We start from the raw sequence: 27,121 nt of genomic DNA, 5'->3' as shown, positions 1-27,121 counted from the left end.
ATATATAAAAAGATTAATAATTTCAGAAATTTGAAGTTTTGAAATATTATCTAATATTTCTTCAAATTTGTTTATTTTCCATGTGTTCTGTTTACATTTAGCTACACAGAATATATATTTTTAGCATCACATTGATTGAATAATAAGAAGTCACATAGTCACTGCATCAGTTTGCTTTTCACTTTTGAAAGTCCTGATTTAGTAAAAGCACACATCATGTTGTATAAATCAATTCATGTTTGAAAATTAGAATAAAAAATAGGAGAAAATCTATTTTTACTGTCAAGGGAATCTGTCTATACATATATTTAAGTGAAAAAAATTGTTATACTCAGAAAGGGACTTTGATGACTATTTTCAATGCTTTGAGCAAATCAGTACTTGTCATTGTGTTAAAATCCAATCTAATAGCTGCTCTCTTGATCTTCATGTGAGAAATATTATCAGGTTGATCCACAAACAGTGGAATACCAACCATAGGGATCCCATGATAGATGGCCTCATAGATGCCATTGGTTCCACCAGGAGTTTTAAAAAGCTCTGGTTTTTGGATGACCTATGATTAGAAGAAATTAAGACAGTCTACCAATTTTGAGTTCTAAATAAGAAGAAATGCACAACATGAGCCATTGGAGATGAATTATTTTCTAGATAGCAGATTATTATAACAATGAAAGTGCACTGAAATTATGAAGGCTACATGGAAGTATGTGAATTGAGACTTGAAAGTGGAAGCAAGGTTGCCATGTAAATAAAAAGAAAGAGAATACTCTGGGTAGTAGCAATATCATGTGTAGTTTAAAAGTGGAAGAATGAGAATGTGTATAATTAAAGAAATTGTGACACCTTTGAGTCAGCTATGCATTGTCCAAGGCAGCAGACAGTAGGGTAGTTGTGGTGCTGGAATCAGAAGTAGGACTGACGACACTTCATCATGAATTGAAGTACAGTTCACAATTATAATCAAAGATTTTTTTTAATAATGGAAAATGCAGAGAACATTGTGAGAAAGGAGAGGGACCTTATTTTATGGCATTTCAAATAGCTCTGTTGTATGTCAAAGTATAGGTGTAAAATTGCAGAAATAGAAGAAAAAGACACAATGCAGAAATTGATAAAAAAAATTCACTGAGAGAGGTAATTACAACTGAAATATAGATAATTTATTATGCCATGTAAAATAAAATGTGAATAGTTGGTCAATCTCCATTTTCCCTGAAAAGAGAGTAAATATAAAGAACTTAGGTAATTAATGACTTTTTCATTAATATTTCTAATACAATTATGAATGACTCAACTATTATCTTTATGATTAAGTTTTTTTAAAATATATTTTCATGATTCATTTCCCAAATCTTACCAAGGAGGTCACCTTCGGGAATCCACTTATACAGTCCAATGTTGAGTCTTAATATATCTGGTTTCTTACCATCAAATCTCCATAAAATCTGTTATGGTAGAGCAGACCTCTTATTCATTGAGACAATTTCAAAATATAGCAGGTTAAAATATGGAAGAGAGTATGAAATTTCATAGCCTAATGTTTCTGATACATCAGATAATGAAATGAAAAATAGAAAAAAGATATGATAATCTGAACAACTTAAATGGTGATTTAAATAAAGGACATTTTTATGTACATATTTTTATATTTAACAATGTTTGCTGATATACGACCTCCAGGGTTCATAAATATTTGACAAGGTAATGGTTTTATCAATGTGATATACATGTATTTAAATATTGATAGTTATAATAATTCTATTGTAGGACAAAAATCATTGAAAATTTCTAATGGCTCCCCCATTTATTAATCTATATTTATAGTGCTTATCAACTTTTAAATTTAATGTTACAATTTTTTTTCTTATTTTTATTATTATTTTTAAAACTTATTTTTTAATTTATATTTATATATAACAGTGGAATGCATTACAATTCTTATTACATATATAAAGTTCAATTTTTCATATCTCTTGTTGTATACATAGTATACTGACACCAACTGGTTTCTTCATACATGTACTTTGGATAATAATGATCATCACATTGAACCATCATTAGTTACTTCCTTTCCCTCCCACCCCTTTGCCCTATCTAGAGTTCATCTATTCCTCCCATGTTCCCTCTCCCTCTTCTACTATGAATCAGATTTCTAATCTAAAAGAAAACATTTGGCATTTGGATTTTGGGAATTGGCTAACTTCACTTAGCCTTATCTTCTCTAACTCTATCCATTTATCTGCAAATGCCATGATTTTATTCTCTTTTATTGCTGAGTAATACTCCATTGTGCATATATTCCACATTTTTTGTAACCATTTATCTATTGAAGGGCATCTAGCTTGGTTCCACAATTTTGCTATTGTGAAGTCTGTCGCTATAAACATTGATGTGGCTGTGTCCCTGTAGTATGCTGTTTTTAAGTCCTTTGGGTATAGACAGAGGAGAGGGACAGCTGAATCAAATGGTGGTTCCATTCCCAATTTTCCAAGAAATCTCCATACTGTTTTCATATTGGCTGCACCAATTTGCAGTCCCACCAGCATTGTATGAGTGTATCTTTTTCCCCACATCCTTGCCAACACTTATTGTTGTTTGTCTTTATGATAGCTGCTATTCTGACTGGCATGAGATGAAATCTTAGAGTGGTTTTGATTTGCATTTCTCTAATTGCTAGTGATGCTGAACATTTTTTCCTATGTATGTCTATTGATAGTACGTCATCTTCTAAGAAGTGTGTTTTCAGGTCCTTGGCTCACTTATTGATTGGGTTATTAGGGTTTTTTGTTTGTTTGTTTGTTTGTTTGTTTGGGTGTCTAGCTTTTTGAGTTCTTTATATACCCTAATGACTAGTGCTCTATCTGATGTGTGAGGGGTAAAGATTTGCCACCAAGATGTAGGCTCTCTATTCACCTCACAGATTGTTTATTTTGCTGAGAAGAAACCTTTTAGTTTGAGTCCATCCCATTTATTATGGCCAAGATTATGTAGGAAGATGGCAATCTGTGATGCATTTTGACTTTTTAAGACCTACTTATTGTCATTGTGTTGGTGCTCATTCAAACTTAACTTCTTTGGTATCTACATTGTTCTCAGGGGTCCTGCACGGAAAAAGAGGACAAGGCAGGGCAGAATTTGGTATTTTGGGATATCTGTCATACTAATATAATATTATATTCACACTGAACCTATGAATATATTTGTGCTTTAGCATAATGTTAATGCTGACTTTTTAAAATCAGAAATAATCTCTGCACTATTTTAACAGTTGCTATATATATTTGGTTTTAAAAATGAATACTGAGACAAATTATACATACCAGAAGTGTGCATCTTTTGCAAGGAAAATCATTTATAAGACCCTTTACAGAGTTAAACAGACTCTTTCCACTGTTCTATACCATTATCTAATCTTTTCAGGAATCTGGGCAAGAGTTAATGCAATTATTTTGGCCCTTTCTTTCATCAAGTTTCCAATCATTGACCCAATTGAAAAAAATGACAACACCATTCTCTCCTGAGCTCTGGACAAAGTCTTCCATTTCCTGTGAAGGAAAGAATTTGCTCTATCCCAAATCTGACAACAAAGCAAAGATTTTTTCAAATAAGGAGAGACAAAATATGTTCAGGAGATACTAAATTAGTGGCTTTTAAAAAAATGAAGTTTATATATACATAACATAAATATATAATTTTAACCTTTTTTGAGGTACATAGTTCAGTAATGCTACACATACACATATCCTAATGCCAACATTTCTAGAACACTATTACTTTGCTAAACCAAGAAATTATATAAATTGGACACAATTACTTTTACTCACTCTGATCTGTTACTACCAATACTCTACTTTCTGTTTCTCTGAATTTGTGTAGTCTAGATACTTAATATATATGAAATGTTTTTGTTGTTGTTGTTGTTTCTTAAATATATTGTTGTTGTTGTTTTTAGTTGTAGATGAACACAATACCTTTATTTATTTTCATATGGTGCTGAGGATTGAACCCAGTGAATCACATGTGCAAGGGTACAGGACCAGCACTGTGCCACAACCCTAGTCCATTTAGTGGATTTTTTAAAAAGATATCTTTATTCTCCTTATTCATTTTTATGTGGTGCTGATGATCAAACCCCAGGGCTTCACTCTACCACTGAGCTACAGCCTCAGCCCCCCTTTACTGGATTTTTTTTACAGTGTCATGTAAGTAAGTTTCATCTGGGTTTTGACACAGTTCCACTATTTCCTATGTATTATAGGGTAAGTAATGTCCCAGGAATGTAAGTTAAATAAGATATACATATATTACAAATAGCCTATCTGTATATCCTTCTTAGACACTTATTTTGCTTCCAAGACTTCACTTTTGCCAATAGTGCTGCTGTGGTTATGTGTGTGCAAGTTCATATTCAAAACTTATAATCACCCAAATTGGCTCCCATAAGACCTTTCTCTTTCTTTTCATCACCACTACCTCCCTCCTCTTATTGTTTTTAACACCTTCATAGTTCCCCTAGTGTCTTCACTCCCTTTGATGTGCTTCCTTTCAAGATCCTAGTAGTTCTCTCACTCTGTGCCCCTAAGCCAACTTTTCAGTTCCTGCTTCAGCTTCATTGTTCCTCTAGTCACTTGTTCTTCTGACCCAACTGAGAGCTCTCAAGCAACTCAGGATCCCCTAAGTCAACTACTGGAGATTTAACAGAAAATAAATATTATTGGAAATAAAATAATTTAATCTTGGTTTAATAAAAATGAAAGCTATCAAGAATCAGAACAATAAATATTGGCAAAGATGTGGGGTAACATGTACATTGCTGGTGGGAGTGCAAATTGGTGCAACCATTATGGAAAACAATATGGAGCTTCCTCACAATAATTAGAATGCAATTGCCATTTAACCCAGCTATGCTTTTCCTTGGCATATACCCAAAGAACTTAAAATCAGCATACTACTGTGATAAAGCCATATCAGTGCAGCTCAATTCACAATAGCCAAACTATAGAACTAAACTAGATGCCCTTCAATAGATGAATAGAAAGAAAATATAGGTTATAAACACACTGGAATGTTACTCAACACTAAAGAAAAATTAAATTATGGAATTTGCACACATATATATGGAGCTAGAGAATATCATAATAAGTGAAATAAACCAATTTAAAAAACCAAAGGTGGATGTTTTCTCTGATATGTGGGTGCTAATTCACATTACAGGGTGGATTATAGAGAAAAATAGAGTTTCTTTGGATTATGAATAGAGAATTGAAGGGAAAGGAGGCAGTATATGGGTAGGAAGAATAATAGAATGAATCAAATATTATTACCCTGTGTACATGTGTGATTATGTGATAGGTGATAATAAGAAGCTACACTCCTTTTATGTATGATGTGTCAAAATGCATTTTAATAATTTTATTTTTATTTAACTAATGAGAAAAACTTTAAAATAGAAGAAAGAATTAAAATTACTATATCGTACACTCAGATATGCTTAGAAGACATTCTGAGCACCACAAGATATCTGTCTCCTCAGCCTATTCAGCCTCCATTAGAGAGACTCTCAATGTGAGGAGAAAAGAAAATGTTAAAATCCTTCTTCATAAGCATTAGTTAAAAGAATCTTTGTATTGTGCAGGTCATTTCAAATTGTTGTATTTTTATCAAAAACAGTTGAATCATTGAGTTTTGTATTAGAGTGTTACCTGATTTATGGCCAAAATTTTAGAATGCAGTTCATAGGGTCTGTAAAGATATGTTATTCAGTTTTTTTTTATTTATGTAACTATGTGATATGTTTATATGATATTTCCTAAGTACAAGATGGTATTCATTATTAAATTTATAAAATCCCTGTAGAGATTTCTATTCATATTGACTTAGAGTTAAATCAACATGTGTAGAAAGTAGATCTAACCAAACATTTAGAATATAGAGAAGTAAAGAAACCCAAACAGGCTTCATGCGCACATGACTTGAATAAATATTTGGTTAAAAAGATTGCCTTGACATTGGTTTAATGAAAAAAAACTGTGTTTCTGAACAACCAGCATTAAGTATTTTATTAGCCTATATTTTTTTTCTGTATGTATTAAACAGTCACATAGGGTTAACAAGGAAATACCTTGAGATGATACCTGATTTTGCTGGTGTCATTGTATCTTCCCAAAAGAGTGTTTGAAAATATTTGTCTTGATAACTTGATATATACTGTAATGTGGTATGTATTAATTACATACTAGACCATTTCAAACTAAAATTAACCACTGAAACACTAATTAGAGCATGGAACCATGCATTTTTGTAATTTTGACATGGGGCATATGTATTTGGTTTTGTTAATAAACACAAGATATACTTTGGTGACAAAATATTCATGAATTCTAGGATTCCCTCCTATCTGCATTGAAAACAAGGTATTTCTTATCAGGTCCAGGAACCTTAAATTATCCTAGGGACTACAGGTAAAGAGGAATTTATCAAAATCTAAGAGTATTAAAGGTAAAGTCTGATGCCTGATTTGACTTCCCAGCCTTAAGTGGAGATTAGAATTCTTATTTGATACTCCTAACAAAAAGATTCAGAAGGCAAATTCACAAAGCACTATGCAGTTAATTCCCATTCCATTTGAACTGATGTAAACAATTCTATAAATCCAAAACAGTTGAGACACATTTTGTCAAGAATAACCTTACTCACTTAATTTCTTAATAAGATTAAGAGATTGTAGGTAGATTTTGTTATAATTGAATGTTATAGTACATCTTTTTATATTACTCTAAACTGTAAATTGGATTGGTTCATGTGTCCATCCTCGATCAATTTTTAATTCTGGTTTCCTTCATTATGTGGCTACAACTCACCAAGCAAAACTACCATATTTGCCCCCATCCATCCTCCTTAATTGGTCCATAGAGAACAATATCCTGACTTCCCAGATACTTATCTGGCTCTTGGCTCTCTAAAGTATCCCCACCTTCAGAAGCTGAATGCTTCTATTTCTGTGGTTGTGATGTTGATGTCTATGCCATCACCAAGGACTCAAAATTGTGAATGACAAATTTCACTGCATAATCATTGCAGATCATGTGCCAAATATTCTGCAAATGAACCGTGGGCATGTCTGAGCCAGCTTGAACAGCTTCTTGCTTCTTGTTTTACCTTGAAGAAGCCTCTGAAGAAATAAACTGCTTTGGTGTGTTTCACTAAAAATAAAACATTTGCAGGCTTTTCCCTTTGTTAGGATCAGACCCATCAAGTCCCTTTCACTTGTCAATGCCCCACCTTTGAAAAATATTTTTTCTGCATCTTTTGTATTTACTTCTTGATATTACTTTTCTACCTTTTTATGTCCAGCCAGCCCACACCTCTGAGGGTTAGAAATTCCTTCCCAGGCCAAGGGAGACAATTTTGTGTTAAAAGTGAAGTGTAAACTTTATGTAGAACTTTTTGGTTAAACTGTTCTGATATTACTTAAAATCATTTATGACTAAACTGGTACAAGATTCTGATTCACAAAATACTTTTGATATACCACAATGCAGTGGTGATGATTGTGTGGTGAAGTATGGTGTGTTCATTGCTCCTTTATTTCTCTACACTTATAAAGAAAAAATAGGATAAATTGAAGAAAATCCTTACATATATTTTTCTTTGCTCTCAAATCACTTATTAATTTCATCAGAATATTGCAAATTGTACCTCTAAATCATTCTTTATTGTTAGGAGTCATGTTTATTCCCTAATAGTTTATATGTTTAGCTACATGTTTGATGAACATATTTCTGAACATATTATGACATGAAATCATAATGCAAAATTGAAGTCCCTGTAGAATATCCTGTGTATACCAAACTGTGACAGATTTTATGTCACCTACTGGGTTTGGCAGGAAATTTATACAAGTGGGAGAATTCTACCAGGCCATTCTCCAGTAGAGATTTGGTCCCAATATTGAATAACTCACTTCAGTGTTTTGAAATTTCTGAAGAAAAAAAAACATGCTTCCTGAAATTCTCCTGGAATTATCCTAACAGGTGGTTTCTGATCCTTTGCCTTATATATATATTCTATATAAGAATAATTGCATCTTGTTCAATAAAGTCCCTCATTCATAAATAAAAAAGAGATCCAAAAGTTTTTTGAAATCTTGTCAATTTCCACACTTTTCTTTTTGTTTCTGTTTTCAAGTCACTGTTTTCTGTTTTCATGTGTGAAATAATATTCACATTCTCAAAAACCACATAGTATATTTCATTTTATAACCACTGGTTAGGCTTTTTTTGAAAAAAAAAAATATCGTAAGCAACAACATGAAATAACTTCATATTTGTTACAGGTCCCATATTGTCTTCAGCATCGTTTAAAATTATAATTTTAACTTGATTATGTCTTCTTCATGATGAATACATTATTCCTTTGACTCACAAGATACATCCAGATAGTTCATGTGTTCAGATGACTTTTAGTAAAGTAGCCAATTTTATTTGCTATTTTATCTCACTGATCCTCTGCTTAAATACTTCTTCATCCCTATTATAGGAAATATGCCTATTGTCTTTTATTTATTTATTCATTCATTCATTTTTTTAAATTTTGTGCATACTTATATGATTAACTGAAACATCCTCAGATAATAGATTAAACACTGTGAAGACTGGTCCTTCTTATTTTACAACAACCTTTGAAATCAAATTTTAAAATTTTCTTATAAAAATGGAATAGTATAATAAACAGAAATTATCTTACCAATAAACTTCTTGTTGTTAAAATTTCAATATACTTAACTTATGTGTGTTTGAAGGGCTAGAGATAGAGTTCAGTGTTCCAGCATTTGCTTAGTAATTATGAGGGACTGGGTTCCATACTTAGATAACAAATACATATAAATATGCATGTTTTTGGTGTTTTGTTTTATATTCTTACAACTCAGTGCATATACATGGAACATATTTATAAATATTTAGGCACATATTATATATGCCTTTTCATCCTCCAAGAAAATAACAATCTCATTTAATGTATATCCCTTATTTTCCCAATATATCTGAAGTTGAGTATTCTTGGATAAAAATGATTGTAATTGTATAACATTGTATATAATATTGTATATGTTTTACATCATTCCTTCATGTTGTATATCTAAATGATTTCCAATTTTTTTAATAAATAAATGCTATAAATATGATTATAGCATGACATTTTTGTCTGTATAATTTCCAAAGTGATGAAGCAAATAGAGCAAGGCATTTGTGTGTGTGTGTGTGTGTGTGTGTGTGTGTGTGTGATTCTTCGTAAAATTTTTACTTTCCCATAATAGTTGTACATGTTTTGGAGATTTGTGTGATAATTCAACACATGTATATAAAGCTAAATGATCAAATCAAAGTAAATAGCACCTGTGCCATCATAAGCATTTATCAATTTTTTTCGCTGGGAACATTTTAAACCTTTTCTTCTAGCTATTTAAAACATTCAAAAATTTAGAAAATGTGTACTTTTTTCTGATTTTTGCTATATTTTCCAAATATATGATTCTTCCACATATATAGAAATTCATGAATATGTAATAGTGTATGGTGAAAAAGCACATTGGAGATATAAGAATTCATATAGGTCTGACAATCACTGATGTGGATATGAATCGTATTTATGAAGCTTCATTACCACAACAGCCTTTATTAAATATTATGATTAGTCTGCTAATCATCCTCTTTCTTGTCCTCTTTTATCTGTTATCTTAACTTTTTATTGATACTGTTATTATCCCTTAATCTAAATGGAGAAATATTTTACCCAAGTATTTGGCAGTTCAGACTGTTTCACTGCTTGTGGAATGAGGGGTGACCATATTGGATTTTAAATTTTGAATGAGATCAGATTTTATGCTTCTACTAAAATGTAGCTAATAAAAATAATAAAAAAGAAGTCATATAATAATAGAAAAAAAAACACCACAATAGAGCAATTGGAAATATCCAGGAAATCTACATCCATGCCAGGCCTTCTCCCTGTCACTTCTATCTGTTACTTCGAGAAAAACTCATGCATATACCCCACACCAAAAAATAAATAAGTAAATAACATGGACAGGAAGGATCAATTGAAAGCCTTTTGCAAAAAGCAAAATTGTGCAGACTACTTGGCTGCACCTGGGCAGGAGAAAAGGTGAATTGCTATAAGAGAGTGCTGTGCCACAGTGGAAGGGTGTGTTGATATCTGTAGCATTAATCTATACCTTCATGAGACTCAACAGCCTTGTTGCATGGTTCAAACTAAACTTTGTTTATAATCGCATCCATGAATGAAAACAGCAGAGGTACTGTGGATGCAGCCTATGACCTTCAGGTAGGCAAGTAGCTAGGGAAGGGGGAGAGATGCCATGAGACTCCTTTCTTTCACCAAACAGGAGGGAAGGAGATGTCCCAGGCCAATTATCAGCAAACATTAAGCCTAACTAGATTCACAGACATCTCATATGATTTACTACTTAAAACATTGCACAATTTTTCTCATTGAAATATAGAAACATTTTTTGCCATTTGAAAAAAAAAAAAGATGCAGCCAGAAAGCCTCTTAAATGATAACATAATGATGTAGTAAAAAATACTTGCTTTGCAACTGTATTATAAAGGTGTGATATTAATTTAAGATACATTAATTTTTTGCTTTGTTTTAAGATATAAAAATTTATAAACGTAGATCTGTTCATGACTATAAACTCAGGACAGCCTAAAAATACAAGTATGACAAATTAATAAGTAGTCATTAAAAATCCACAATTTGCACTCCATGTTACATGTGCAACATATATTTTTTCTATTCTTGTTGTTCAGCAGTTATGCTATGGAGACCCATGATCTCTCAGGGAGTATTCTTGAGGCCCCCTATAGACTTGAAGTAGACAAAAAACTCTTCTGGTCTTTCCTTATCATAACATTTCCCACAAAAATTCTCTTTCTTGTACACAGTCTACATTTCAATGCGGAATGGAAGGTGTTTGGGGCAGAGACTGTGTTACTTTGTTTCTCTGCATATTCAGCTCTTTCCTGTGGTACTTCCTAGTCCCTTGTCAATATTCTTTCAGAGAATGACTGGTATTTTTTTTTTATGTGTTGAATAATGAATTTCTACATTTAACTCACCCTATCCTTGAAAGATCTTCTTCTGAAACAAAGATAAAATTCACATATTTGTGATGGTATCGATGTGAAAGATTTCAATATATATGTCTCTTTGCTCCATTTTCTGTCATTCTGTAAATGTGATTAAGCATTCTGAGTGAGGAAGACAGAATAATTTCTGGTGGAAATGAAAGGATGACAGAACCAACTAAATGGAAACAATTTTACCTCAGGTAGAGGTTTGGCAGGTCTGCAGTGGAATCCTTCAAAAATATCTACATTTGGTAGGGTTCGGTGAGGAAATTCTAAATCCCAGTAGGTGTGAATAAGCCAGATATCTGCTTTGGCCATTGTCTCTGTCAATGTAGTGAGTCATCCTGAACAGGAAATAGAAGATTAAATTATAGAAAATTGGGAAGTTGTTGTGCAGATAGGAATATGCCTGGTGTCAGAAAGAACTTTCAATAATGAAGAAATATATCTTTAAAAGTGTATGTAGTTTTGTGCCACAGATGAAGCACTTATCTCCAAGATATATAGAGAAGCAAAAACCTGAACTAAAAAAACTAAAAAAAAAAAAAAAAAAAAAAAAAAAACAACTCAATCAATAAATGTGCCAAGGAACTGAACAGACACTTCACAGAAAAAGAAATATAATTGATCAACAAACATATGAAAAAATGTTCATCATCTTTAGCAATTAGAGAAATGCAAATCAAGACTACTCTAACATTTCATCTCACCTCAGCCAAAATGGTGATTATCAAGAATACAAGCTACAATAAATGTTGTTGAGAATGTGGGGGAAAATGTACACCCATTTATTGCTGGTGAAACTACAAATTGGTGCAACCTTTATGAAAATCAATATGGAGATTCCTCAGAAATTTTGAGATGGAAACACCATTTGACTCAGTTATCCCACTCCTTAGACATACCCCAAAGACATATAATCAGCATACTACAATGATGTAGTCACATCAATGTTCATTGCCACTCAACTCACAATAGCTAAACTATGAAACCAACATAGATGCCCTTCAACAGATAAATGAATAAAGAAAATAGTGTACATATATACATGGAATATTAATTAGTCTTAAGGAAGAATAAAATTATGGCATTTGCAAGTAAATTGATGGATGCTAAGGGAAATAAGTCAAACTCAAAAAACCAAATGCCAAATGTTGTCTCTGATAGGCAGATGCTAATCCTCAATGGTGGGAAGGGAAGAATGAAGAAACTTTGTATTGTGCAGAGAGGTATGAGGGAGAGCAGTGGCTATGGAGATGGGAAATTTGATAGAATGAGACAGACATTATTACCCTATGCACATGTATTATTATAGTATTGGTGTGACTCTGAATCATATTTGGCTAGAGGAAGAAGTTGTGCTCCATTTGTGTACTATACAGCCAAATGCACTCTACTGTCATGTATAACTGATTAGAACAATTTTTTTTCAAAAGATGTGTGTAGTTTGATAAAGCTACTATGTGTGCATGGAAAATATACATACATAGTCTATACTTATTATATATATATGATGCTTTTGGAGCAGATATTATCTGTAATCTCTTAATTCTTTACAAGGTTAATTGTATCAAAATAAGCTAGCCAGTATAGATGCAAATATTTATCTTTTTATCTAAAGTTGAATAAGTAACTAACACAAATGTAAGCAAACATTGGAATTACATAACCCATTATTTATTCCATGCTAATAAAAGAACATTTCAGCATTCTTTCATCTAGTTTGTATAATTTAGAGAAAACTCTGACCTTTGTTCTTCAAGTGAACTGAAGGGAGTTTACGTATGACTCTGTTCTTTGTGCCTACTACTGCTTTGGGTTCATGTTAGGAGCTTGCAAATATTTATTATACAAAAATTATTTTGAAAGAAGTGCTGGAAATTGTAACAATATGAAATAGAATTATTTTTTGTTTAGTTTCTCTTTTTTATCTTTGACAGTTTAAAACACAAGACTAATAATCTACTAATAATCTGATTTTTTTTTTTTGCTTTAACATTATAGGCCTTAAAGAGAATGAATTGCAAAAACTTAGTGAAGGAATTTGGAAGTGCTAGAAAACACAATTAAGAGCCTCCTGGTATGGGATGGAAACAATGTCACACAATGGAGAAGGAATTTATTAGGCAAACTGACAAAGAGTTTCTAAATGAAGGACTTAATTGAACTAAAGGAAAACAATTTTCTTAGTGTACATGGATCATTGTGATAGAAATATGAGTGTAAGTCCTCAATCTCTGTATCTAGGATCAGCAAGACAGTAAAGTTTAAAATTAGTTTTTAAAGATAAATAAAATGAGTAGTACAATGGTAAATGTATGCAGTTGCCTAGGGAAGTCCTCTGGGATCTATGTGGAGGATATATGAGTTTCTAGTGTGTTTTATACAAATGATGGCCAGAAGTTTCTGACATTTCAATGTATATTTTTCTGTAACACACTGAGTTTGATAGATGATTTTATTTTATTACATGAAGCTAATAAAGAAATTTTCTGATTTTATATTATTATAGTTCACCTTTATAAAGGTCCAGAAAAGTTAGGACCTTATACTACACGTCACTTACCTAGGCCAGTACTTCACTGTAAAACTGATTCCATTTTTCAAATTAAATGATTCAAATTAAAAATCAAAATAAAGCATGTACACCATATTTTTTATACCCATTCATTGAATGTCATTTCATCACTTGGATCAAGTGATGAAATGATATTCAGGATTTGAACATATAACAGGCGCTTAGGAAGAAGAAAAGAGAAGTCCCCCAATACACTTTTCCACTATGTAATCAGGAGAGAAGCAGAGAGTGTACACAAATGATATTTGAAGAATTTCAGCCAGAAGCTCACCACAGGGACAAATGGCATCTGAAAGAATAACATCAAACCTTGACTATTGTAGTTTTGTCATGATTTTCTTGTTCTTAACTGCATCTCTACATACATTCTCTACATAATCAGAAAATTAACTCAAAATTTCATGAAATATTGAATAATATTTCCAAAATGGGATTTTGAATGACATAAATCAATGCACTAGTTATTTAGAGAAAAAGTCTCTATATCTTCTTTTTATAATGATGAAGGATAGCTCTCAAATTTAATTGTAGATGATTTGTCACCTTCCCAAAAAAATGGAACCTGAAGGTTTCAAAACAGTCACCTCATGCCTCATCTGTGTGAGCTCCTCCAGTATTGTCTTTATATTGATCCAATGTTTGTATTCCATTGCCCACACCAGCACCTTTCAACAACTTTCAAAAACAAAGTGACTACTCAGCAGTAACAGGAGCAGAACTGAAAGTCATTTTTATAGACATTCTGGTGAAATGCAAGGGTTCCTTTCACATTGAGTTCTCTCTATCTTCTGGATATATTTAACCAAAGTCATTATTTGGTTAAAAGTTAACCTCTACCCATCAAAGTAAATACACAACTGAACATTTAGAATATCTGGATTCCAAGTTGAAAAATCAAAGGTTAGGTGACTTCATGCTTGGTATTTTAATGACTCTTTCATGATTATAAATGCTTTCCTACAATTAAGAATTTATGATTATGCATGTGTGATCACTTCTTTTATGTTCACATTTTTAGAAAATGGAAGGAACATTGGCAAGTGAGGTGACTTTTACTTATAGATTTCTTGATGGCAACTAAAGTAAATATACAGTTGAAACAACATTTCTTAGGTATCCTTTAAAATTTTTTTGCATTAAAATAAAATACTTGTTTGTATATAATTCATATAGTATAAAACCACCATTTTATGTGTATAATTCAGTTGTTCAATCTCAGAATAGAATCTCAGAATTGGAAACCTCAGTTAAAATTCAATGTGGAAATGTTTTAAATCCAAACCCTCCTGTACCTCTAATCATCCTATATGCCTCATTGCTAGATAATATCTAGTAAATCTTTTCTCTCTTTAGATATGTTTATTATGGAGCCACTTCAAGTAATTATTATATAATATATGGAATTTAGTGATTGATTTCAACACTTTTAAATAATTGTTATGTGTTTTGGTGATTGATATCAATACTTAAATTATGTCCTAAATGTTCATCAATGTTGCAGTGTGTGTCAGGCCTTCATTCCTTTTCATGCTATGACAGGGCATTAGTTATGTCAGTGATCTAAGGCAGCCATGGAAATCCTTTCTCATCCTGATTTTTGATCTTATAGAATGCAGGGTAGTATCTCTACTTTTTTATATTTTCTACAAGTTCCTTTGTGGCATAATATATGGTCAATTTTAGAGAAGGCCCCTTGTGCTGCTGAGAAGAAGTGTAGTCACTTGTTGAAGGATGAAATATTCTATGTTTGTCGGTTAAGTCCAAGTTATTGACTGGATTATTGAGTTCTATAGTTTATTTGTTCAGCTTTTTTGGGGGAAGGTATATCCAGTGGGGAAAGAGGTGTGTTAAAGTTACCCAAAATTATTGTGTTGTAGTCTATTTGACTCTTGAACTTGAGAAGAGTTTGTTTGATGAACAGAGATGCTCCATTGTTTGGGGCATATATATTTGTAATTGTTAAGTTTTGTTGGTGTATGCTTCCCTAGAGCAGTATGTAGTGTCTTTCTTTATTCCTTTTTATTAACTTGAATTGGAGTTTTATTCGTTTGATATGAGGATGGAAACCCTTGCCTGCTTCCAAAGTCCATGTGAGTGGTATGAATTTTTCCAACCCTTCACCTTAAGCCAGTAGATGTCTTTTCCTATGAGATGAGTCTCTTGGAGGCAACATATTGTTGGGTCTCTTTTTTTGATCCATGTCTTTTAATTGGTGAGTTTAGACCATTAACATTCAGGGTTATTATTTAGGCATGATTTGGATTCCCAGCCATTTATGTTTATTTTTGGTATTTGACATAACTTGGTTTCTACTCTGATTTGGTGTTTCAGACACATTGCTAAGAATAGCAGGCATAGTTTATTGAAGGGACAGGAAAAGGTAACACTTTGAGAAAATGAGAGCTTCTCTCAAGAGAAGGACATGCACTTCCTTCCCTCCAGTTTTTTCTGGAGGACCCAGGGAGTTTTCCAGAGGGTCTTCACAGGTGTTTCTTTGACTTTTGAAAAACAGCAGGATACCATCCAATCTTTAAATTCCCACTGTGCATGGTAACTTCCAGGAAAATTCTAGGTCACCCTGTACCATGCTGACCTGTTCTAATAGGTAAACAGATTTTAAGGTGAAAGGTTATTTATCCTTATCTCCCTGTTTCCAAAGGAGGTCTTTGTAAGGGTCATAAAATTCCACCTCTCCCTCTCCTCAGGGTACCTTTGTATTTTTATTGGCATTTTGGGTCTGCATTTCTGTGACAGATAACAGCTTCTTTGCTAAGAAATGTAACAATCTTTTGATTTAAATCAGGAAGGGCTGCAGTAATATTTTTTATATGAAAAATAAAGCATGTGTAAGTCAGCTCAGTGTGTTGTTTGGCAGGTCACAGGTCACTGAAAAAAACATACCAATTCCCTGTTTTGTTCAAATTGAAGAGTCTTTATTCAGTTGCTCAGCTAGTGACTGCTCCCCACAGGACTCATAAGTGTCTCTGCAAGGAACAGCCCCGAGCCTGAGAATTATAAAATATTTAAAGGCAAAAACCACAAAAAACATATCTGAGTTGACATAGCTGCAAGTAAGCATGTACAGAAGCTGATTTGGGTAGTTAGTGAGACAGTGCAATGGGTACATTAGTATTTCCCATGAGAATATTCAGGTTGGCATAGCAATAAGAAAGCAGAAGGGAAGTGGATGAAAATGACTCTAGTTCAGTACAAGTTAGAGAATTGTTACTAATGTGTAGGCAATCAAGCTCTGACAAGGCACATTGCCAAGAAAAATGAAAACCAAAGAGAACAATTTCACATTGTGTATTGACTATATATTGCTATTTTGTGTTGCCAAGTATATTATGTTAGGTAACTATTAATAGGTACAGAAGTAGCACTTTCTCATGGGAGAAGTATTTCTTACTTGATATGGAGTCTCAGGATAAAATGCAGTCTATTTGCTCATTGCCCATATAGCCTGGACCATAACAAGTGGTTCTAATTTATAAAATGATTACCTTAATCTCTTGTGCCCATTATTAACATTTGTGTGTTCCCTATCAAAGGCAGATCACAACTCATGGTGTAAAATTGGTCACATTTTTTGATTCATTCCTAAGATTTTTGCACACTGGTTTTTCCCAACTTTGGCTACTATGAATAATCTTTTTTTGTTGTTTTGTTTTGTTTTGTTTTGGTTGTCAATGGACCTTTATTTTTAATTTTATTTATATGCAGTGCTGAGAATTGAACCCAGTACCTTACACATACTAGGCAAGCACTCTACCACTGAGCCACAACCCCAGCCCATCTAGGTTTTAATGAAATATCTCACATTAATATATACCTTTATCAAAAAGAGTTTGTTCTGGTGGGGACTCTTGGAAGTTTGAACTTCTATTTCAATGCAGAGAACACTCTTAAGCATAAAGGAAATGGAAAACCTCATCCATGAGCGATATCCCCAAGGAGAACCTCAAGTACGTCATACCAGGAGAATCAAGATGCCACATACATATAGAAATGGAGAATAATCTTAATTATTAATGTTTTATGTACTAGTTTTATTTGGATATTTTTATTTTTATTTGTAATATAAGTTAAAATAAAATTTCTGGGTCTTTCAAAAACTCTATTTAACATTGAGGATCTGGATAACTCTTAACTCTATTTACTGAACCAATTTTCTAATATAATAAGCATTGCTTGAGTATTTTAATATCTCAATCTTGCTAGCACTGTATTATTATTTTTATTATAACAACATCATTGGTGATATAGTGAGTTACCTCAATATGGTTTTGTTCTGAATTTCCTTTCCATATTTGTAAAATTATTTTTTCAGTTGTCCATTGGCCATTTGCATATTTTTCTTGGAATATTGTCTATTAAGATCTTTTATATATTTTAAGGACTTTTGTTGATTCTTATTAGTTAGTTCCTATCTTTTTTTCTATAGTCCTGCTATAAATCCATTAACATTTATATGTGATTTTAAAATAGTTGTAATTTTTCTCTTGATTTTATTTATAATGTTCTTTCATGTAGGATATATTTAAGTTTGATGAAGACCAATTATTCCATTATAAATTTTCCATGCATTTGTACCCTAGCTAAGAATCTGTTACTATCTTCAAGGTCATATTTATACATTTTTGTTATTCACTTATATACTAAAACTTCTCTCATGTAAATTTCTGAACTACCTTATTTAATATTTATGCATGGCATAGGTTGCAGAAGGAAATATATGTTAAAATATTTTTTAGTTGTAGATGGAAACAATATCTTTAAAAAAAACATTTTTAAAATTTTAGATGGACACAATACCTTTTTTTAAAATTTATCTTGATGTGGTGCTGAGGCTCAAACCCAGTGGCTCACACATGCCAGATGAGTAAGCTACCACTGAGCCTCTATCCCAGTCCTGGGAACAATATTTTTGTATTTATTTTTATATAGTGCTGAGGATCGCACCCCATTGCTCACATGTGGAAGGCAAGTGCTACACCACTTAGCTATAGCGACATCCCAACCATTTGCATTTTATTTACATGTGGATAATCAGTTTTTGCAACCACATTTATTCCATAATAAGACTATTCTTTCCCTTTGTTTGTTTTGTCAAACTTATAAAAATCAACTTATCCATTAACATTCAGTGTTATCATTGAGATATGATGTATACTCTTATTTATTTTGGATTATTTCTAGTTTCAATTTGGCTTTGGTTCAATTTTGATTGGCTTCACATTGGTGTAGTTCCTACTTTTGCTGGTTTTCACTTTTTAAATTTCTTTCCCATTTTATTGAGAATGTAGTTCAGGCTTTCTAGTTGTGAATTCTTTATATTATTGCTTATCTTGGGAGGTTTTTATTTTATCTTCAAATCTAATGTTTAGTTTTGCTGGATATAAAATTCTTGGTTGGTAACCATTTTCTTTGAGAACTTGATATATGTTGATTGAGTACCTTCCAGCTTTGAGAGTGTGGGTTGAGAAACCATCTAAGATCTGAATTGGTTTCCCCCTGTATGTAATCTGACACTTTTTTCTTGTGTCCTTTAAAATGTAATCCTTATTCTGTGTGCTAGGCATTTTCATTGTAATGCATTTTGTTGTGGGTCTGTTGTAATTTTATACATTTAGGGTCCTGTAATCCTTCCAAACTCATTCTATTATTGTCAATATCACCCTATTCCCCAAACCAGGCAAAGATACATCAAAGAAAGAAACCTTCAGACTAATATATCTCATAAACATAGATGCAAAAATTCTCAATAAAAATCTTACAAATCAAATACAAAAACATATCAGAAGGTTATGCACCATGATCAAGTGGGATTCATCTCAGAGATGCAAGGTTGGTTCAACATTTGGAAATCAATATATACAATTCATCACATCAATAGACTCAAAGACAAGAAACATATGATCATCTCAGTAGATGCAGAAAAAAAATTTGACAATATACAACACCTTTTCATGTTCAAAACACTAAAAAAACTGAGTATAACAGGAAGATATCTCAAAATCCTAAATGCTACCTATGCTAATCCTCAGGCCAACATCATTCTAAATGGAGAAAAATTAAAGGCATTCTCTCTAAAAACTGTAACAAGAAAGGAATGCCCTCTTTCACCACTTCTATTCAACATAGTTTTTGAAACACTGGGCAGAGAAATTAGTCAGACAAAAGAAATTAAATGGATATGTATAGGAAAAGAAGAATTTAAATTAGAACTATTTGGTGATGATCTATTTCGAGACATAGAAGACCCAAACAGGTCAACCAGAAAATTTCTAGAACTAGAAAATGAATTCAGAAAAGTGACAGCATATAAAATCAATACCCATAAGTCAAAGGCATTTCTATATATCAGTGACAAAGCCTCTGAGAAGAAAATGAGGAAAACTACCCCATTCACAATAACCTCAAAAAAAGAAAAATAAGATACTGGGGAATCAACTTAACAAAAGAGATGAAAGTTCTAAACAAGGAAAACTACATAATCCTCAAGAGAGAAGTCAAAGAAGACCTTAGAAAGTTAGAAAGATCTACCTTGATCTTGGATAGACAGAATTAATATTAGAAAAATGACCATACTACCAAAATAATTAAACAGATTTAATGCAATTCTGATCAAAACCCCATGGCATTCCTCATAGAAATAGAAAAAGCAATCATGAAATTTATCTCGGAAAATAAGAGACCCAGAATAGCTAAAACAGTCCTTAGCAAGAAGAGTGAAATAGGTGGCATCAGTATACCAGACCTTATACTGTACTACAGAGCAATAGTAATAAAAAGAGCATGGAATTTCCACCAAACAGACTGGTAGATCAATGGTACAGAATAGAGGACAGAGAGACTAACCCATAAAATTACAATTATCTTATATTTGAATAAAGTGCCAAAAACATGCATTGGAGAAAAGATAAACTCTTCAACAAATTGTGCTTGGAAAACTGGAAATCCATATTAAACAAAATGAAATTAAACTCCTATCTCTTATCGTGCACAAAACTCAACTCAAAATGGATCAAGGACCTAGGAATTAAAACACAGACCCTGCATCTAATAGAGGAAAAAGTAGGCCCTAATGTTCATCATGTGGAATTAGGCCCCAGCTTCATTAATGAGACTTCTATAGCACAAGAATTAAAACCAAGAATCACTAAATGAAATGGAATCAAACTAAGAATTTCTACTCATCAAAAGCAATATTCTGTGACGTGAATAGACATTTTGTTAGCAAATCATTACTCCTCACATATCAGATAGAGCACTAATCTCTAGGATATATAAAGAATTCCAAAAGCTAATCATCTTAAAAAATAAACAACTCAATCAACAAATGGGCCAAGAACATGAACAGTCACATCTCAGAAGAGGATTTACAATCAATCAAGAAATATATTAAAAAATGCTCATCATCTCTAGCAATCAGAGAAATACAAATCGGAACTATTCTAAGATATCATCTCACTCCAGTCAGAATGGCAGCTATTAACAACAATATAAATAGAATATATCAACTATCATCAAATGGATATACTTTTTTCTCAGCAGCACATGGATCCTTCTCAAAAATAGACCATATATTATGCCATAGGGCAACCCTCAGTAAAAATAAAGGGATGGAGATAATACCATGCATTTTATCTGATCATAATGGAATGAAACTGGAAATCAATGATAAAAGAAGGAAGAAAAAATCCTACATCACATGGAAAATGAACAATATGTTACTGAATGATCAATGGGTTACAGAAGACATAAAGGAGGAAAATAAAAAATTCGTAGAGATAAATGAAAATACAGACACAACATATCAGAATCTATCGGACACAATGAAAGCAGTTTTAAGAGGGAAATTCATCGTCTGGAGGTCTTTCCTCAAAAAAAGAAAAAAACAACAAATAAATGAGCTCACACTTCATCTCAAAGCCCTAGAAAAGGAAGAGCAAAACAAAAGCAAATGTAGCAGAAGGCAAGAAATAATTAAAATCAGAGCGGAAATCAATGAAATTGAAACAAAAGAAACTATTGAAAAAATTAACAAAACTAAAAGTTGGTTCTTTGAAAAAATAAATAAGATCGACAGACCTTTAGCCATGCTAACGAAGAGAAGAGAGAGAACTCAAATTACTAACATACGGGATGAAAAAAGCAATATCACAAAGATGCTACAGAAATACAGAAGACAATTAGAAATTATTTTGAAAACTTATATTCCAATAAAATAGAAGACAGTGAAGACATCAATAAATTTCTTAAGTCATATGATTTTCCCAGACTGAGTCAGGAGGATATACACAATTTGAACAGACCAATATCAATGCATGAAATTGAAGAAGCAATCAAAATACTACCAACCAAGAAAAGCCCAGGACTGGATGGGTATACAGCGGAGTTTTACAAAACCTTAAAAAAGAATTAATACCAACACTTTTCAAGTTATTTCAGGAAATAGAAAAAGAGGGAGCTCTTCCAAATTCATTCTATGAGGCAAACATCAAACTGATTCCGAAACCAGACAAAGACACCTCAAAGAAAGAAAACTACAGACCAATATCTCTAATGAACCTAGATGCAAAAGTACTCAATAAAATTCTGGCGAATCGAATACAAAAACACATCAAAAAAATTGTGCACCATTATCAAGTAGGATTCATCCCTGGGATGCAAGGCTGGTTCAATATACGGAAATCAATAAATGTTATTCACCACATCAATAGACTTAAAGATAAGAACCATATGATCATCTCGATAGACGCAGAGAAAGCATTCGAAAAAGTACAGCATCCCTTTATGTTCAAAACATTAGAAAAACTAGGGATAACAGGAACTTACCTTGACATTGTAAAAGCTATCTATGCTAAGCCTCAGGCTAGCATCATTCTGAAGGGAGAAAAGTTGAAGGCATTCCCTCTAAAATCTGGAACAAGACAGGGATGTCCTCTATCACCACTTCTATTCAAAATAGTTCTCGAAACATTGGCCAGAGCAATTAGACAGACGAAAGAAATTAAAGGCATAAAAATAGGAAAAGAAGAACTTAAATTATCACTATTTGCGGACAACATGATTCTATACCTAGAAGACCCAAACGGTCTACAAAGAAACTACTAGAACTAATAAATGAATTCAGCAAAGTGGCAGGATATAAAATCAACACGCATAAATCAAAGGCATTTCTGTATATCAGCCACAAAACTTCTGAATCGGAAATGAGGAAAAACACTCCATTCACAATATCCTCAAAAAAAACTTGGGAATCAACCTAACAAAAGAGGTGAAAGATTTATACAATGAAAACTACAGAACCCTAAAGAGAGAAGTAGAAGAAGATCTTAGAAGATGGAAAAATATACCCTGTTCATGGATAGGCAGAACTAACATTATCAAAATGGCGATATTACCAAAAGTTCTCTATAGGTTTAATGCAATGCCAATCAAAATCCCAATGGCATTTCTTGTAGAAATAGATAAAGCAATTATGAAATTCATATGGAAAAATAAAAGATCCAGAATAGCAAAAGCAATTCTAAGCAGGAAATGTGAATCAGGCGGTATAGTGATACCAGATTTCAAACTATATTACAGAGCAATAGTGACAAAACCAGCATGGTACTGGTACCAAAACAGGTGGGTGGACCAATGGTATAGAATAGAGGACACAGAGACTAATCCACAAAGTTACAACTATCTTATATTTGATAAAGGGGCTAAAAGCATGCAATGGAGTAAGGATAGCATCTTGAACAAATGGTATTTGGAAAACTGGAAATCCATATGCAACAAAATGAAACTGAATCCCTTTCTCTCGCCATACACAAAAGTTAACTCAAAATGGATCAAGGAGCTTGATATCAAATCAGAGACTCTGCGTCTGATAGAAGAAAAAGTTGGCTCCGATCTACATATTCTGGGGTCTGCCTCCAAATTCCTTAATAGGACACCCATAGCACAAGAGTTAATAACAAGAATCAACAAATGGGACTTACTTAAACTAAAAAGTTTTTTCTCAGCAAGAGAAACAATCAGAGAGGTAAATAGGAAGCCTACATCATGGGAACAAATTTTTACTCCTCACACTTCAGATAGAGCCCTAATATCCAGAGTATACAAAGAACTCAAAAAATTAGACAATAAGATAACAAATAACCTAATCAACAAATGGGCCAAGGACCTGAACAGACACTTCTCAGAGGAGGACATACAATCAATCAACAAGTACATGAAAAAATGCTCAACATCTCTAGCAGTCAGAGAAATGCAAATCAAAACCACCCTAAAATACCATCTCACTCCAGTAAGATTGGCAGCCACTATGAAGTCAAACAACAACAAGTGCTGGCGAGGATGTGGAGAAAAGGGTACACTTGTACATTGCTGGTGGGACTGCAAATTGGTGCGGCCAATTTGGAAAGCAGTATGGAGATTCCTGGGAAAGCTAGGAATGGAATTTGACACAACTATTGCCCTTCTCTGACTATTCCCTGAAGACCTTAAAAGAGGATACTACAGGGATACTGCCACATCGATGTTCATAGCAGCACAATTCACAATAGCTAGACTGTGGAACCAACCAAGATGCCCTTCAATAGATGAATGGATAAAAAAAATGTGGCATTAATACACCATGGAGTATTACGCAGCACTAAAAAATGACAAAATCATGGAATTTGCAGGGAAATGGATGGCACTAGAGCCGATTATGCTTAGTGAAGCTAGCCAATCCCTAAAAAACAAATACCAAATGTCTTCTTTGATATAATGAGAGCAACTATGAACAGAGCAGGGAGGAAGAGCAGGAAGAAAAGATTAACATTAAACAGAGACATGAGATGGGAGGGAAAGGGAGAGAAAAGGGAAATTGTATGGAAATGAAGGGAGACCCTCATTGCTATACAAAATTACATATAAGAGGTTGTGAGAGGAATGGGAAAATAAACAAGGAAAGAAATGAATTACAGTAGATGGGGTAGAGAGAGAAGATGTGAGGGAAGGGGAGGGGGGATAGTAGGGGATAGTAAAGGTAGGAGAATACAACAGTTACTAATAGGGCATTATGTAAAATTGTGGATGTGTAAATGATGTGATTCTGCAATCTGCATTTGGGGTAAAAATTTGGAGTTCATAACCCACTTCAATCTAATGTATGAAATATGATATGTCAAGAGCTTTGTAATGTTGTGAACAACCAAAAAAAAAAAAGAAAAAAAAAACAACAATAGGTGTTTTGCATGGATGTGGGGAAAAAGATACACGCATACATTGCTGGTGCAACTGTAAACTAGTACAGTCAGTATGGAAAGCAGTATGGAGATTCCTTGGAAATCTGGGAAGGGAACCACTATTTGACCGAACTATCCCTCTCCTTGGACTGTACCCAAAGAACTTAAAACAGCATACTACCAGGACACAGGCACATCAATGTTTATAGCAGCAGAATTCACAATACCTGAACTGTGGAGCCAACCTAGATGCCCTTCAGTGGATGAATGGATAAAAATAGTGTGGCATACATACACAATGGAAATTTATTTAGCAATAAAAGAGAATAAAATCATGGCATTTGAAGGTAAATGCATGTCGTTGGAGAAAGTAATCCTAAGTGAAGTTAGTCAATTCCTAAAAGACAAATGATAAAAGTTTTCTCTGACATATGAGGCTCACTCATAGTGGAATACGTAGGGGGAGCACGGAAGGAATACATGAATTCTAGATAGGGTAGAGGGGTGGGAGAGAAAGGGAGGGCACAGGGGATTAGCAAGGATGGCGGAATTTGATAGAGATCATTATCCAAAGTACATGTATAAAGACACAAATTGGTGTTAGTATACTTTATATATAACTAAAGCTAAGAAAAATTGTGCTATATAAGTGTAATAAGAATTATAATGCATTCCATTGTCACTTATTTTTTTAAAAAATCAGTAAAAAATAAATAATTTCAATGAAGAACTTGAAGTAGTTTGAAATATGAAATTGAATTCTTTTTCAATCATTTTTTAAAATTGATTGATAGTTTTAAACACAAGACTAATAATTTGCATTCCAGAGAATGAATTGCAAACCTGTAGCAAAAGGACTTTGGAAGTGCTAGAAAACACAATTAAGAGCCACCTGATATGTAATGGAATCAATGTCACACAACTGAGAAGGAATTCATTAGGCAAAATTACAAGATGATTTCTAAATGAGAAATCTAATTGAACTAAAGGGAAACAATTTTCTTAGTGTCACACATATAGTTGTAGAGAAATATACATGTAAGTCCTCAGTCTCTCTGTGTTCATCAAGACATTTAGTGAAGTCTAAATTTATTTTTCAAATATAAATAAAATGAATAGTGCAATGGTAAAATCTGTATGCATTTGTCTAAAGAAGTCCTTAGAGCTCTATGTATAGAGTATACACATTCCTGGTATGTCTTATACAAGCAATGGCCATAGGTTTCTGACAATTCAATGTACATTTTTCTGTAGTACTTTGAGTTTGATCGATGATTTTTTTTTATTACATGGCACTATTAAAAGAAATTCCTCTGACTTTATATTCTTGTAAGATCCCCTTCAAAAAGGTTCAGGAAAGTTAGGGTTATATATTACAAATAACTCACCCAGGATCTCACTGTAAAACTGATTCCATTTTTTCAATTAAACAATTCAAGCCAAAAATCAAAACAAAACACATAAAACAAAGAATGTCATTTGATCACTTAATTCTGAAAATAAGACAGGCACATAGGAAAGAGAAAAGAGAAGTCTCCAACTAGACTTTTTAATGTGTAACCAAGAGAGAAGTGGAGCATGTACACAAATAGTTTCTGAAGATTTGCAGCCAGCAGCTCACCACAGGGACAAATGTCATCTGTAAGAATAATACCAAAACTTGATCCTTGTAGTTTTCTCATAAGTTTCTTGTTAAAACTACATCTCTTTATATATTCTCTACAAAATCAGAAAACTGACTGGCAGATTCTTGTAATATTGACTAATATTTTCAAATTTTGCGTGGGGGGCAATTTATAAACCACTACATCAAGCAATTGAGTGTAAAGATTCTCTACATCTTTTCTTGACAATAATGGATAGCTCTCAGATTTAATGGTAAGTGAGTTATACCATCCACAAAAACATACATTGAAGATTTCTAAACAGTTACCACATGCCTCCTCTGTGTGAACTCCTCCAGTATTCTCTTTAAGTTGATTCAATGGCTGTATTTCATTTCCCACACCAGCACCTTTGCACAATTTCAAAAACCAAAGTGAGTACTCAGCTGTAGCAGTAGAAGAACTACAGTCATTTTTGTAGACATCCTGGTAAAATGCAAGTCTTTCTTTCACACTGATTCTCTCTGCTTCTGCTGATGTCCAAGAAGAAATCAT

At 33.0% G+C, this 27,121-nt stretch overlaps 1 pseudogene; it reads right to left on the bottom strand.

Moving 5' to 3' along the window:
* Positions 1–331: 331 nt before the first annotated feature.
* On the bottom strand, positions 332–27,121 carry LOC144257185 (UDP-glucuronosyltransferase 2B7-like; annotated as a pseudogene).

The sequence above is a fragment of the Urocitellus parryii genome, chromosome 10 (assembly GCF_045843805.1).
Source record: "Urocitellus parryii isolate mUroPar1 chromosome 10, mUroPar1.hap1, whole genome shotgun sequence".
NCBI lineage: Eukaryota > Metazoa > Chordata > Mammalia > Rodentia > Sciuridae > Urocitellus > Urocitellus parryii.
Note: the sequence above shows the minus strand (reverse complement) of the source record. Positions and strands in the feature narration are given on the sequence as shown.